Below are 15,321 nucleotides of genomic sequence, written 5' to 3' on the forward strand. Positions count from 1 at the left end.
ACATTGAACATCAATAAGATCAGTAGCCCACTAAACTTAAAAAATCTTCAAGATTTTCTCTATGCCGCTGATATTGATCTCATCATGCTGCAGGAAGTGACAAATATTAACCTTGACCGTATCACAGGCTACAATGCCGTCGTTAATCCTGGACATGGCACTGATCCAGGGACCGCGATCATGGCTAAGGAAGGGATAGTGATGTCACATATCGAGCGCCTGGCGTCTGGCAGAGGTATAGCGACTACTATCAATACTACTAGATTTATCAATCTCTACGCCCCTTCCGGCTCTGGGAGACGACGACAGAGAGCAGAGTTTTTTAAAGATGACATTGTGCCACTTTTTACACCACCTTCAGAACAACTTATATTCGCTGGTGACTTTAACTGTGTCCTCAGTCCCAAAGACCAGACGCCGAACTTCAATTCGTCCGCCGAGCTTCGCACTCTCATTGAAGAGTTGAATTTAATAGACACGTGGGAGCTTCGACACGGTGACAGGCCAGGATTCACATTCGTTACTGGCCACTCAGCTAGCCGCATCGATAGAATTTACGCATTATCAAGTATGAGGGAACATGTTTTGCAGGCAGAGCTATGGCCGACTGTCTTTACAGATCATGTGGCATATATATGTACCGTCAATTTAGCCAAACAAGGGACGTACAGGGCAAGGGGACCCTGGAAACTAAATGTAGCGCGGTTACCGGAACCCGGGTGTCACACAGTCTTCCGCAATACGTGGGCAGAATGCGAACGAAAGTTTCCCGCGTACGATTCTGCCATTACGTGGTGGGTCCAATGTGCGAAACCCGCCTTAACAAAAGCGATGAAGAGTTATTCCCGAGATCGATGTGCCTGGCAGAAGCAAACCCTGGAATTTTACTTTCAGTGTTTAAGAGATTTATATCGAGAAGATGCAACAGTAATAGCAAATCGTATGCATATTAAAAGAATACAGGCTACGATTCTAACCCTCAAACGGAAGCAATTGGAAGGCTGTAAAGTCAGGACACGTCTGCAAAACGCTGTACAGGACGAAACGACATCAATGTATCATGTTATTCGCGAACAGAAAAGGGGGCGCAGAAAGATATTGACAGAACTGCACACTGCAGATGGTCGACTCTTAAACCAACAGCGCGACATACGAGACGAGATTTATAAACATTTCACAGCACAGTTAACGGAACACCCAGTGGATATGGCGGCGCAGCAAGCCCTTCTGACACGCCGTTTTGCGACATTGAGCACGGCAGAAGCAGACGGCCTCGCTGCAGTCATCACTGAAGATGAAGTAGAGGACGCCATTCGAGGGAGCCCACAGAATAAATCGCCTGGCCCCGACGGATTACCGGCTGAGTTTTATCGAACCTTTCGTCACCATTTAGTTCCAAAGTTGACCTTGGTCTGTAATGATATCTTCAATGCTGGAAGTGATGTCCTAAGGGACTTCTGTGAGGGCATAGTGGTTTTGGTACCCAAAACCCCAGCGGGAAAGACAGTCGACAATCTCCGACCGCTTACATTACTTAATACCGATTATAAGATATTCGCGCGGGTCATGATGCAGCGATTCCGTACGGTACTTAGTACTGTCACGGGGGCCTACCAGACGAGCGTTGGGAACACTAGAAACATACAGCAGACGTTAACTGCATATCGAGATATCATAGCTACAGCCGCCGCTTGCGAAATGCGATGCGCTCTAGTCTCGTTAGATTTTGAGAAAGCATTCGATAAAATCAGTCACTCATATCTTCTGTGCGTGATGGAAGCAATGAATTTTCCACGGAAAGTTGTTGACACTGTTACACTGCTGCTGCGAAACGGTACGTCCAAGATCTGTCTCAACGGTCAACTCAGTAAACCTATTAACATCACTCGGTCGGTGCGACAAGGTTGCCCGATGTCAATGGCTTTGTTTGCAGTTGCTCTTGAACCCTTACTGTTCTCCCTGGCGCAAGACCTTCCGGGAATACGCATACATGGCCAGAAGATCGTATGCCAGGCATTTGCGGATGACGTCAGTTTCGTGGTGACGAAAGATGAAGATTTGGAACGCGCGTTTCAGCTGATATCCACTTATGCAGCCGCATCAGGAGCGAAAGTCAACTGTCAAAAGTCTGGCATTATGGAACTTGGTAGGGGACTCGAACTTGGCAATAGCCAATCACTAAAAAGAATGACAACATTTAAATGTCTCGGCATTGAATACGCGCGCACCATCCGCTGCACGTCTGCTCTTAATTATCGAAAATTATTGGCACAAATTCGGGCCGGCATACGGCAACATCATTTGCGCAATCTCAACGCCATACAAAGAGTGCTTTTAGTCAATACATACATTGTTTCTAAAGTGAATTATGTCGCGCAAATCCTGCCACTACCAAAGGTCATAGCACAACGAATGCTCGCAGCGCTCGGACACTTTGTCACTAGGGGACACATTTTCAAAGTCCCATTTGCAACCTTGACGCTCCCCTTGGGAAAGGGCGGCCTAAATCTGACTGATGTTTACCACAAAGCGAAAGCATTATATATCAGAAACATGTATAAACAATGGCAACGTTCACCAAATTCCCTAACGGCCCACCTTCTCAATGAAATTGCACCTGCCAGCATGATGCCTCCGGTAAACGTAAGTCACATCCCGACTGCATTTTGCCACTTTAGTACTTTTTTCCTCGAATACAGCTATATTCAAAGCAACATACCCGCGAATGATCTTTACAGGGTCAAAGCACTTTACAGCTGCCTGACGGACAGTAAGCCGCGCAACAGAATAGAAGTGAAGTATAGAGACTGCAACTGGGCTAAGATCTGGGAAAACATTCATGACGCACACTTACCATCGCAGGTGCGGTCTACATGGTACATGGCGGTCAATAGGATCATACCGACAAATTCAAAACTACACATGATCCACTTGGCAGACACTCCGAACTGCGTTCACTGTACTCTACTAGATACCATCGAACATCGCTTTCTATGCGACAATGTGAAAGACATTTGGCTTCTCTTTGCACGGAAGCTCTCAAGTATGCTGCGTACTGCACCTAGGATGATTACTCCAGCTGGACTCCTCACTCCCGATGCCGTTCCCTACCCCCCGGCAAAACGACGAGCAGTCAATTGGCTTCAAGGTCAGACGGTGTATTATATATTATCGGTGCCAGAAAAAAATAAAGAAGACTATTGGCTTTACCTCATAACTCAACACCAGCAACTTCAACGAATAGACAAATATAGAGAAAAGTATGCTTTCTTTCTCCTCCGAACGTTGACGTAGAGAGATATTCCTCCAGGGCGCCGTCGCAGTCCGAAAATTCTGATGGATGGCCCCTTCCCGAATATGATAGTCGCAATTAGGATTCGGATTGCGGCGATCGAACGGCCACGAACATGCAACGGACCACCCCGACAGTGGTGACGCTTTGGGGGATGATGCCTCTTCTGTCGAGAGCAATGCGAGACTGTTCTACAAGATCACCGTCGAAAATTGTAGATCTACTATCCAAATTATAAATTATTCTTTTCTTGTTTATTTAATTAGTAAGATTCGTTTATTGAAAAGAAGATGTGTTTACGTTATGTTTGACCTTCTCCTGTCAGAGGAAGAGTTGTTCCTTCTTGCTGTGGAAGACTCCAGCATCACAAGTTTATTTTCACACATTCAGTCTCCCTCGGAAGGTGATGAGTTTTCTAACATTCCTGCAGAAGATATCATTTGCTTTATTTTCCACATCACATATAGTGGCTTAACCAAATCACCACACGGATACTGAAGAGCATCCATTTGTTACATGATTAATTTTTTCTTTCAACGGAGATTTTTGCCAATGGCGGAGAAGCCGAGCCGATGAAGGCACTTTTGGCGAGCGTGAGGACGGGCTAGAAGGGGTGGATGGAGGCCCAAAAATAAAATAAAAAAAAAAAAAAAAAAAATATAAAAAAAAAAAAAGTGGTTAAGGCGTCTGACTAGAAATCAGATTCCCTCTGGGAGCGTAGGTTCGAGTCCTACCGACTGCGTCCTTTTTTTGTGTCAAGAGGTGAAGAACATCTCCAACGGAACCGTGAAATGAGCGAATACGTGGGAAACACTGCATTCGAGACGCTTGTGAATTTTACAATTGTCCAGTGAGTGTCGACAAAACACGTAGCTCCTCTGCTGAGACGTACAAACTGCTGCAATTTCACTTTACATCGTGTGTCAGCTTTCTTCGATAGTCTGTTACGACCCTAGCGTAATGAGTTTATAGACAGCAGTCAGACGACGTTTTAATAGTAACAGCTCCACGCAACGACTACCCAACAGTAAAGGACATGAGGCAATGTGTCAGTATGCCTAAAGGGAGGGGTGTTCAGGTAACGTGAGCCCGGATAGCTCAGTCGGTAGAGCATTAGGCTTTTAACCTAAGGGTCCAGGGTTCAAGTCCCTGTTCGGGCGGAAATTTTAATACCTTGGTAGCCGCACGTCTCGTAGCGGTGTAAGCACTACGGAAAAGAATGCTGCTACGCCGTTTCCTGGCACTGCAGTGCTTTAAACAGTAGCAGTTGCATGTGTCGGGAGGATCTTCCGCTACTGGCAGTCGTGGCCGAGTGGTTAAGGCGTCTGACTCGAAATCAGATTCCCTCTGGGAGCGTAGGTTCGAATCCTACCGGCTGCGTGTGATTTTGCGTAAAAACGAGCAGAAATTTTCGCACACATGTGACATGCGTGGGTGAAAGCGGATCCAAACCAGTGACACCATTCTCAACAAGACGGAAATTTATGTTTCAGAATACTGTTTCGCGACGGCCGCTGTCTGTTGCGGCTCTCGGTTTACCTCGCACGGACGCTAGTACTGCAGAAATCAGTCGCAGGCCCACGAACGCGCCCCCGTCATTTTGTCGCGCCGTCGCCGTGTTCGTGAGTACGCAGATGTGCTTCAAAGTGTTGGACAGAGCGAGCATTCATTTCTTGTTAAGAATCGCAATTCAATTCATTCGAGTGTGGCAAAAGCAGTGGTGCAGCGTTTTCCTTTCTTAAGATCTCGCAGCTGCTTGCAAGTATGTCCATCGTTTAAGACGACAGAAAAGTAGCGTCAGCGGTGCGTCAGTGGGAAGTCGGTGAAGTCGCCATTGGAGCCATAAGCCAGTAATTACGACACGCGAATCACTCAAACACCATGCAGCATGTACCACAATGCTCGGCCGAGGGACCGGGTAGCTCAGCCGGTAGAGCGCTAGACTTTCAACCAAAGGGTCCCGGGTTCAAACCCCCGTCCAGGCCAAAATTGATACACTGTCGTAACGGCTAATGTGCTGGCAACGGAAGCACTACAGAAACGAGTGAGGCCATGTCGTGTTCTTACGTCAGATTGCTTGAAAAGTTGCACTTGCCGAGAGACGCTTCTGCGACCGGCAGTCGTGGCCGATCGATTCTGGCTCTAGCTGCCGTCGCGTACGGACGTACTAGCCGCCGCTCCGTGACTACAGCGCTTACGCTAGTGTTTACCGTTGCGTGTGTACTGCTTTCTGTTCAGTGTTTAAATTGACATCTGTTCTACACCGGTTTTGTGTATTTGTTCGTTTTCGTATATTCGTCGTTCTACGGATTTTCGGTTCTGACCGTAATCCGACCGGTGCTGCACAACATGGCTGCCTCCATCAGGAAGAACACCTTGGTTTTTTCGTTTGAAAAGGAAACTCGCCGAGTTCAACCGTCTGCTCTCGAGGTGCACGAATGGCTGACAGAGGTAATTGGCATTAATCCGGATTCTGTCCATACTACCCAACTTGATTCTGACAATTACTGTGTGTTTGTTAAGTTCTTCAATCCGTTAACGGTTGATAAAATTCGCGATAAGTTTGGCAATCAAGTCGAGTTTACCCATAGGGACGGCACTAAGAGTATGGTTTCTATCAAAAGGGCTGATACTACATATCGGACTGTTCGAGTTCTTAATTTACCAATTGAACTTGAAAACGAAAGCATTAAGGTTGCTCTGTCTCAATATGGGGATGTTAAAGAAATCATTAATGAACGCTGGTCGCGGCATTATAAACTCCAGTGCTTTAATGGAATAAGATCGGTTGAAATGGAAGTTAAGACTAACATCCCGTCACATATCTCCGTTGAAGGTCACAAGGCTCACATTATTTATACTGGACAAGTCCCTACGTGTCATGTCTGTAATGAGTCAGGTCATTTTCGGCAGGATTGTCCCCGCCGTGTGTTTGTCTTAAAAACTAATCTCATGCAGCGACGCAAATTGACACTCAGTGAAGTTATGGCAAACGGTTCACATGTCCAACCTGAAGATGATGTTGCTAAGGAAATTTCACCTGACATTCCTTGCAGTGTCACTGATTTTCCACCTATCGTAGCCCCGACGAATCTCGAATCTGTTCCCCCTGACAGTGATTTACAGACTAAAAAACGGCCACTGGAGCAAAGCGATGATCATTCAGAAGATGAATTATCTCGAACCTCTCCCACGATCAGAAAACCACGACCTTCAGCTGACAGAGATTTAGTAGAAGCTGATTGTATGCAGATCGATCCTGCAGTACCACCTGCCACCAACAAATCGGATGTGGAAACAGAGGATCCTCCCGGCCAACAGCAACTGCCACCAACTTCGAGTGTCACCGGCGATGCACGACAGCCGCCTCAACGCGACCAACATGAGGAGGTGGCGGGTAAACATCGGCCCCACAACAAACTACGACAACAAGCCCCAGGTAGAAACAAACAGGAGAAAGCTGTTGCCACACAACAGCCCACGAGTGTCGGTCGGACGGAAACAGCAACACAGAAGGCCGATGACTCGACAACACTATCGGCATCTCAACCCACTGCACGACGCAAACTCAAACCGCAGCCTAATCTTTCGGCTTCACGCCATCCATCGCCATCACCACAGTCGCACCAAGGGAAATCCGATTTGACACAGAAGAATATCGGGTACGAAATTGTGCGTGAGGAACTTGACGGCAGTCCCACCAAAAGTGTCGGCGAGGTCCACCCCCACAGTAGTAACGATTAATGGATACTTATTTACGGCATGGTGACGTTGCGTTAGGTCGGAAGGCCTCTATAGGTTGTTTTTCTGTTTTGTTCCGGATGTTCCGGATGGTTTTTTTCAATATTTTTTGTGATGTAGTTTGTATGCCACACTGACAGTCCTCAATGTCTAAGTTAATGTAGACATGTCTCAAGCCTATAAACTGTTAACCATCAATATTAACAAACTGCAATCCGACCTTAAAGTAGCACTGCTGCGGCAATTCGTTTACGAATCTGACGCAGACATCATTCTACTACAGGAGGTGGCAGTCAAATATCTTGATATTCCTGGTTTCCAAACCATTGAAAACGTAGCTCACGAACTTTATACAGGCACGGCCATGCTAGTCCGTAATGGTATCCCCGTCACAGAAGTCGAAAAACTTGAATCTGGTCGCGGTATTAGCTGTAAAATCTTTGATGTCACAGTTGTCAATGTGTATGCACCCTCCGGCAGCAGTTACAAGACAGCGAGAAGTGCCTATTTTAAAGATGAAGTCATTTATTTGCTTCGAAAGGACCCCGTTAACATTGTCCTAGGTGGGGATTTTAACTGCGTGGTACACCAGAAGGATCAGAGGCCACACTTTAATTACTGTCATGAACTTCGCGAACTCGTCACCAAGGTTCGGCTGAAAGATACGTGGGAAATTCTTCATCCTACCCTGGTTAAATTTACTTTTTTTACCCCGACTTCAAGTAGTCGACTTGACCGCATCTATATATCGTCTCACATCGGCAACCGTGTTCTTGATACTGAAGTTATTCCAGCTCCCTTCTCTGATCATTGTGCCTATGCTGTCACCTTAAATCTCGACAAGCAACCAACAAAAAGGTTCAAAGGTCAGTGGATGCTTAACACTTCCCATCTTCAAGACCTGGAGCTTGAAGATGCCATTTGTGCAACATGGAATTTTTGTCTCCGCTCCATTAACAAGCACAGAACTAAACTAGAGTGGTGGACACACACAGCTAAAAGAAAACTGCGACAATGTCTGATCTCTTACAGCTATCAGAAAGCGACGGATAACAAGAGGACAACAGAATTTTATTATACCGTTTTACGAGAATTATATGACAAATCTCATGACTCCAACGTTTACGCTGCGCAAATCCAGAAGGTCAAAGCGAAGCTGTTAAACATTAAGCGAAGGCAGTTAGATGGCCTAAAAATTAAAGCTAAGACCAAATCTGTTAGTGATAGAGAAATGGCTTCTTTATACCATCTCATCAAACACCGTTCCAATCGTGTGCGGACCTTCATTGACGAACTAGCCACCCCAGACGGTGATCACCTTGTGCACCACAAGGATATTGTTCAGGCTTTTTATCGTTATTATAGTGAATTATACTCATCCGAGCCGCTTGATGAACATCTGACGTCAGATTTCCTTCAGACTCTGGGCAGTCACTTAACAGCAGAAGACAACAATGAATTTCTTGCCGATTTCGCAGTTTCAGATGTCTTAGACTTAATTGTCGGTTCCCAAGCAAACAAATCCCCTGGTCCAGATGGTCTCCCCAAAGAATTCTATCACAAGTTTTGGCATGTCATTGGACCCACCCTTACGGAAATTATCAATGAAGTCTTTCGAGGCCACAGAATACCGGACGAGTTGAAAGAAGGTAGAACAGTGCTCATACCGAAACAACGAGGTCACAGGCAAATTGATAACTTCCGGCCTATCATGCTGCTAAATTTTGATTATAAGACTATTGCCAGAGCGATAAACAGTAGATTGATCTTGATAGCCCGGCATGTCATCAAACATCATCAGTCTTGCATCCCTGGCAGATGCGTAACGACGACAATAGCTGAAATCAGGGACGTAATTTCGATCACAGCGGCGACCAACATCAACTGTGCCCTACTGTTTGTCGACCTTTCTAAGGCTTTTGATCGTGTGAGTCACCGTTACATACTCCAGATCATGGAAAGAATTGGATTAGATAACATAGCAGTAACCTTACTCCGCAATGTCATCACAGGCATTACCACCCGATTGTGTGTTAACGGCCAGTTGACAAAACCGATCCCACTTAAGAGTGGGGTCCCACAGGGAAGTCCTCTCTCGATGTTGCTCTTTGCCTTTTCTCTGGAACCTGTCCTCAGACACCTGGAGTCCACATTACCAGGTCTATCTCTATCAAGAGCTCGTTTTGCGGTGCGTGCCTATGCCGATGATGTTACAGCAGTTATTCGTTGTGTAAACGACGTAAAGACAATTAAAACGGAAATCGACAACTACAGTAAGGTGTCTGGAGCTAAACTCAATGAAGGAAAATGCAAACTGGTTAACTTGAGAGGTCTTGACCATGTATCCATACCCTGGGCCCACAAAGTGGACAATCCTAAGTCACTAGGTATCATCGTCGACAAATGTCCTCTTAAAATGGCGGCGAAAAACTGGAAAGCAGTTACGAACAGCATGCATGGTCTCATTGTTGAAAATAACTGGCGCTCTGCGAACTTGATTGAAAGGGTCAAGATTGTCAATCTATATATTTTCTCCAAAGCATACTACCTGGCACAAGTATTTCCCATACCTAAAGTTCAGGCCAGAAAAATGTTGCAACTAGCTAGCAGATTCGTGTGGAAGGGGAATATTTTTAAACTCGACAGTGCCACGCTAACAAAATCACGACCCGACGGCGGGTTAGGGCTCACTGACATCCATAAAAAAGCCACCGCCCTTTTTCTGAAACGAACTTCGCGCCTGGTATACAGTCATGCCCCAAACATAACTGCAAGTCTGTTCCACGTCGTTCGCCCCGGAAACATGCACCCGCCCGTCGACATCAGCAAAATACACTTCAAGCTGAAACATGTCCGAGAATATTTCATTGAAACAAGTTATGTAGGCGAAAGCATCTTACGCAACACGCATTTGCCAACGAATGTTGTCATGCAGAAATGGACTAAGATGCGTAAATGTAATACAATTGAGGTAAAAAATCCATCTTGTAACTGGAAGACACTATGGAGGAATGTTAGTCTTAAGATTCATTCATGGGATGTTGCATCGACTTGGTACCAGGTGGTGAACGATACCATTGCCACTAATGAAAAATTACATAGAATAGGCTTACATCCCTCTGACAAATGTGTTCAGTGTGGTTTAATCGACACTTTGCTTCATCGTTTCACCTGCTGCGGCCACTTAAACAACTGGCGATGGGTGAGGAAAAACCTCGCACTATTATCGAGAAGCTCGCCAGCGAGTATCTCGATCACTATCATCACGACCCCAGATAAGGACTACTATCCTATGGCTAAGAATGCTACAATGATGTGGATATTGGCAAATTACGTGCATTATACGATCACCAGACGGGACGGCGACAACCTTGTCGAATTTTTAGCATACATGCATAATGCCTATTGGAGACTGAAACAAACGGGAAATTTGAAACAAATCTTTGGCAATATGTTGGACATTGTTTTTGAACAACAAGGGATCGGTTAGTTTGTTGATGATGCAGCAGCCCCTCTCATCTGTCCCTACCCAGCAGACAACTGTGACGAGTTCTAGTCTCAGCGTCAGTCATGTTCATATCGACTTCAGCCACCCACTGACAACGATCTTCACAGGTGAGGTGCTTTATCTTGTTACTGAGGCACATCTCACCTTAGTTTTACAAAGAGGGTATATCATTTACCTTACCTATTGAACTTTTTATTTTTATTGTTTATTTTTTATTTTTTATTTATTTATTTATTTAGTTTCTTCACTCACATGAGCTTGCGAGTGAACTACCACATTCCACATGTATTACTGTGAAGTCGAAGAAGTTTTCTTGTCTAATGGATTTAGACCTGTATTTTTTTTTTTTTTTCAAAAAATTAGATTTGATGTTAAACAGAAAGGGATATACATCCTGCTTTCGAAATGGGACATACTACAAGAAGAAACAATAATTTTACAAACTTTCAAAAAAACGTAAAGAATAAAAAACAAAAAAAAAACAAAAAAAAAAAACTACCAGCTAAACAGCTAAGATATCACCCATACAGACATAGACAGTATTTTACACACAGTCTCCGATGACGAAGTAAATCAGTGAGAGGCGGGTGGGGCCATCGTGGCCAGGCCTCGTGTTCTATGACCCCTGCCCTCCTTGTCCCCCCCCGCCAACTGCTGAAAAGCTTCAGCTAGGAAGGATTAAAATAATAATAAAAAAAAAAAAAAAGTGGTTAAGGCGTTAAAACAAAAAGAAAAAAAAAAGAAAAAAAAATGGATAAGGCGTCGGACTTCGGATCCGAAGATTAAAAAAAATGAAAAAAAAAAAAAAAAAGTGGTTAAGGCGTCTGAAAACAAAAAAAAAACAAAAAAAAAAAGAAAAAAAATAGCTCAGTTGGGAGAGCGTTAGACTGAAGATCTAAAGGTCCCTGGTTCGATCCCGGGTTAAAAAAAAAAAAAAAAGTGGTTAAGGCGTCTGACTAGAAATCAGATTCCCTCTGGGAGCGTAGGTTCGAGTCCTACCGACTGCGTCCTTTTTTGTGTCAAGAGGTGAAGAACATCTCCAACGGAACCGTGAAATGAGCGAATACGTGGGAAACACTGCATTCGAGACGCTTGTGAATTTTACAATTGTCCAGTGAGTGTCGACAAAACACGTAGCTCCTCTGCTGAGACGTACAAACTGCTGCAATTTCACTTTACATCGTGTGTCAGCTTTCTTCGATAGTCTGTTACGACCCTAGCGTAATGAGTTTATAGACAGCAGTCAGACGACGTTTTAATAGTAACAGCTCCACGCAACGACTACCCAACAGTAAAGGACATGAGGCAATGTGTCAGTATGCCTAAAGGGAGGGGTGTTCAGGTAACGTGAGCCCGGATAGCTCAGTCGGTAGAGCATTAGGCTTTTAACCTAAGGGTCCAGGGTTCAAGTCCCTGTTCGGGCGGAAATTTTAATACCTTGGTAGCCGCACGTCTCGTAGCGGTGTAAGCACTACGGAAAAGAATGCTGCTACGCCGTTTCCTGGCACTGCAGTGCTTTAAACAGTAGCAGTTGCATGTGTCGGGAGGATCTTCCGCTACTGGCAGTCGTGGCCGAGTGGTTAAGGCGTCTGACTCGAAATCAGATTCCCTCTGGGAGCGTAGGTTCGAATCCTACCGGCTGCGTGTGATTTTGCGTAAAAACGAGCAGAAATTTTCGCACACATGTGACATGCGTGGGTGAAAGCGGATCCAAACCAGTGACACCATTCTCAACAAGACGGAAATTTATGTTTCAGAATACTGTTTCGCGACGGCCGCTGTCTGTTGCGGCTCTCGGTTTACCTCGCACGGACGCTAGTACTGCAGAAATCAGTCGCAGGCCCACGAACGCGCCCCCGTCATTTTGTCGCGCCGTCGCCGTGTTCGTGAGTACGCAGATGTGCTTCAAAGTGTTGGACAGAGCGAGCATTCATTTCTTGTTAAGAATCGCAATTCAATTCATTCGAGTGTGGCAAAAGCAGTGGTGCAGCGTTTTCCTTTCTTAAGATCTCGCAGCTGCTTGCAAGTATGTCCATCGTTTAAGACGACAGAAAAGTAGCGTCAGCGGTGCGTCAGTGGGAAGTCGGTGAAGTCGCCATTGGAGCCATAAGCCAGTAATTACGACACGCGAATCACTCAAACACCATGCAGCATGTACCACAATGCTCGGCCGAGGGACCGGGTAGCTCAGCCGGTAGAGCGCTAGACTTTCAACCAAAGGGTCCCGGGTTCAAACCCCCGTCCAGGCCAAAATTGATACACTGTCGTAACGGCTAATGTGCTGGCAACGGAAGCACTACAGAAACGAGTGAGGCCATGTCGTGTTCTTACGTCAGATTGCTTGAAAAGTTGCACTTGCCGAGAGACGCTTCTGTGACCGGCAGTCGTGGCCGAGTGGTTAATGCGTCTGACTAGAAATCAGATTCCCTCTGGGAGCGTAGGTTCGAGTCCTACCGACTGCGTCCTTTTTTTGTGTCAAGAGGTGAAGAACATCTCCAACGGAACCGTGAAATGAGCGAATACGTGGGAAACACTGCATTCGAGACGCTTGTGAATTTTACAATTGTCCAGTGAGTGTCGACAAAACACGTAGCTCCTCTGCTGAGACGTACAAACTGCTGCAATTTCACTTTACATCGTGTGTCAGCTTTCTTCGATAGTCTGTTACGACCCTAGCGTAATGAGTTTATAGACAGCAGTCAGACGACGTTTTAATAGTAACAGCTCCACGCAACGACTACCCAACAGTAAAGGACATGAGGCAATGTGTCAGTATGCCTAAAGGGAGGGGTGTTCAGGTAACGTGAGCCCGGATAGCTCAGTCGGTAGAGCATTAGGCTTTTAACCTAAGGGTCCAGGGTTCAAGTCCCTGTTCGGGCGGAAATTTTAATACCTTGGTAGCCGCACGTCTCGTAGCGGTGTAAGCACTACGGAAAAGAATGCTGCTACGCCGTTTCCTGGCACTGCAGTGCTTTAAACAGTAGCAGTTGCATGTGTCGGGAGGATCTTCCGCTACTGGCAGTCGTGGCCGAGTGGTTAAGGCGTCTGACTCGAAATCAGATTCCCTCTGGGAGCGTAGGTTCGAATCCTACCGGCTGCGTGTGATTTTGCGTAAAAACGAGCAGAAATTTTCGCACACATGTGACATGCGTGGGTGAAAGCGGATCCAAACCAGTGACACCATTCTCAACAAGACGGAAATTTATGTTTCAGAATACTGTTTCGCGACGGCCGCTGTCTGTTGCGGCTCTCGGTTTACCTCGCACGGACGCTAGTACTGCAGAAATCAGTCGCAGGCCCACGAACGCGCCCCCGTCATTTTGTCGCGCCGTCGCCGTGTTCGTGAGTACGCAGATGTGCTTCAAAGTGTTGGACAGAGCGAGCATTCATTTCTTGTTAAGAATCGCAATTCAATTCATTCGAGTGTGGCAAAAGCAGTGGTGCAGCGTTTTCCTTTCTTAAGATCTCGCAGCTGCTTGCAAGTATGTCCATCGTTTAAGACGACAGAAAAGTAGCGTCAGCGGTGCGTCAGTGGGAAGTCGGTGAAGTCGCCATTGGAGCCATAAGCCAGTAATTACGACACGCGAATCACTCAAACACCATGCAGCATGTACCACAATGCTCGGCCGAGGGACCGGGTAGCTCAGCCGGTAGAGCGCTAGACTTTCAACCAAAGGGTCCCGGGTTCAAACCCCCGTCCAGGCCAAAATTGATACACTGTCGTAACGGCTAATGTGCTGGCAACGGAAGCACTACAGAAACGAGTGAGGCCATGTCGTGTTCTTACGTCAGATTGCTTGAAAAGTTGCACTTGCCGAGAGACGCTTCTGCGACCGGCAGTCGTGGCCGAGTGGTTAAGGCGTCTGACTAGAAATCAGATTCCCTCTGGGAGCGTAGGTTCGAGTCCTACCGACTGCGTCCTTTTTGTGTCAAGAGGTGAAGAACATCTCCAACGGAACCGTGAAATGAGCGAATACGTGGGAAACACTGCATTCGAGACGCTTGTGAATTTTACAATTGTCCAGTGAGTGTCGACAAAACACGTAGCTCCTCTGCTGAGACGTACAAACTGCTGCAATTTCACTTTACATCGTGTGTCAGCTTTCTTCGATAGTCTGTTACGACCCTAGCGTAATGAGTTTATAGACAGCAGTCAGACGACGTTTTAATAGTAACAGCTCCACGCAACGACTACCCAACAGTAAAGGACATGAGGCAATGTGTCAGTATGCCTAAAGGGAGGGGTGTTCAGGTAACGTGAGCCCGGATAGCTCAGTCGGTAGAGCATTAGGCTTTTAACCTAAGGGTCCAGGGTTCAAGTCCCTGTTCGGGCGGAAATTTTAATACCTTGGTAGCCGCACGTCTCGTAGCGGTGTAAGCACTACGGAAAAGAATGCTGCTACGCCGTTTCCTGGCACTGCAGTGCTTTAAACAGTAGCAGTTGCATGTGTCGGGAGGATCTTCCGCTACTGGCAGTCGTGGCCGAGTGGTTAAGGCGTCTGACTCGAAATCAGATTCCCTCTGGGAGCGTAGGTTCGAATCCTACCGGCTGCGTGTGATTTTGCGTAAAAACGAGCAGAAATTTTCGCACACATGTGACATGCGTGGGTGAAAGCGGATCCAAACCAGTGACACCATTCTCAACAAGACGGAAATTTATGTTTCAGAATACTGTTTCGCGACGGCCGCTGTCTGTTGCGGCTCTCGGTTTACCTCGCACGGACGCTAGTACTGCAGAAATCAGTCGCAGGCCCACGAACGCGCCCCCGTCATTTTGTCG

At 46.3% G+C, this 15,321-nt stretch overlaps 11 non-coding genes across 11 annotated transcripts; all 11 read left to right on the forward strand.

The window, feature by feature from the left end:
• Nucleotides 1-4,379: 4,379 nt before the first annotated feature.
• Trnak-uuu (transfer RNA lysine (anticodon UUU)) lies at nt 4,380-4,452 on the forward strand. Its single transcript has one exon. It is a non-coding gene; the product is annotated as a tRNA-Lys (tRNA).
• A 138-nt stretch (nt 4,453-4,590) lies between these two features.
• Trnas-cga (transfer RNA serine (anticodon CGA)) lies at nt 4,591-4,672 on the forward strand. Its single transcript has one exon. It is a non-coding gene; the product is annotated as a tRNA-Ser (tRNA).
• A 6,728-nt stretch (nt 4,673-11,400) lies between these two features.
• Nucleotides 11,401-11,470, forward strand: Trnaf-gaa (transfer RNA phenylalanine (anticodon GAA)). The gene has a single exon. It is a non-coding gene; the product is annotated as a tRNA-Phe (tRNA).
• Nucleotides 11,471-11,892: 422 nt separating this feature from the next.
• Nucleotides 11,893-11,965, forward strand: Trnak-uuu (transfer RNA lysine (anticodon UUU)). Its single transcript has one exon. It is a non-coding gene; the product is annotated as a tRNA-Lys (tRNA).
• A 138-nt stretch (nt 11,966-12,103) lies between these two features.
• Nucleotides 12,104-12,185, forward strand: Trnas-cga (transfer RNA serine (anticodon CGA)). The gene has a single exon. It is a non-coding gene; the product is annotated as a tRNA-Ser (tRNA).
• A 736-nt stretch (nt 12,186-12,921) lies between these two features.
• Nucleotides 12,922-13,003, forward strand: Trnas-aga (transfer RNA serine (anticodon AGA)). Its single transcript has one exon. It is a non-coding gene; the product is annotated as a tRNA-Ser (tRNA).
• Nucleotides 13,004-13,348: 345 nt separating this feature from the next.
• Trnak-uuu (transfer RNA lysine (anticodon UUU)) lies at nt 13,349-13,421 on the forward strand. Its single transcript has one exon. It is a non-coding gene; the product is annotated as a tRNA-Lys (tRNA).
• Nucleotides 13,422-13,559: 138 nt separating this feature from the next.
• Trnas-cga (transfer RNA serine (anticodon CGA)) lies at nt 13,560-13,641 on the forward strand. The gene has a single exon. It is a non-coding gene; the product is annotated as a tRNA-Ser (tRNA).
• Nucleotides 13,642-14,377: 736 nt separating this feature from the next.
• On the forward strand, nt 14,378-14,459 carry Trnas-aga (transfer RNA serine (anticodon AGA)). The gene has a single exon. It is a non-coding gene; the product is annotated as a tRNA-Ser (tRNA).
• Nucleotides 14,460-14,802: 343 nt separating this feature from the next.
• On the forward strand, nt 14,803-14,875 carry Trnak-uuu (transfer RNA lysine (anticodon UUU)). Its single transcript has one exon. It is a non-coding gene; the product is annotated as a tRNA-Lys (tRNA).
• A 138-nt stretch (nt 14,876-15,013) lies between these two features.
• On the forward strand, nt 15,014-15,095 carry Trnas-cga (transfer RNA serine (anticodon CGA)). Its single transcript has one exon. It is a non-coding gene; the product is annotated as a tRNA-Ser (tRNA).
• The last annotated feature ends 226 nt before the right edge of the window (nt 15,096-15,321 follow it).

Source organism: Schistocerca nitens, chromosome 4 (assembly GCF_023898315.1).
Source record: "Schistocerca nitens isolate TAMUIC-IGC-003100 chromosome 4, iqSchNite1.1, whole genome shotgun sequence".
Taxonomy (NCBI): domain Eukaryota; kingdom Metazoa; phylum Arthropoda; class Insecta; order Orthoptera; family Acrididae; genus Schistocerca; species Schistocerca nitens.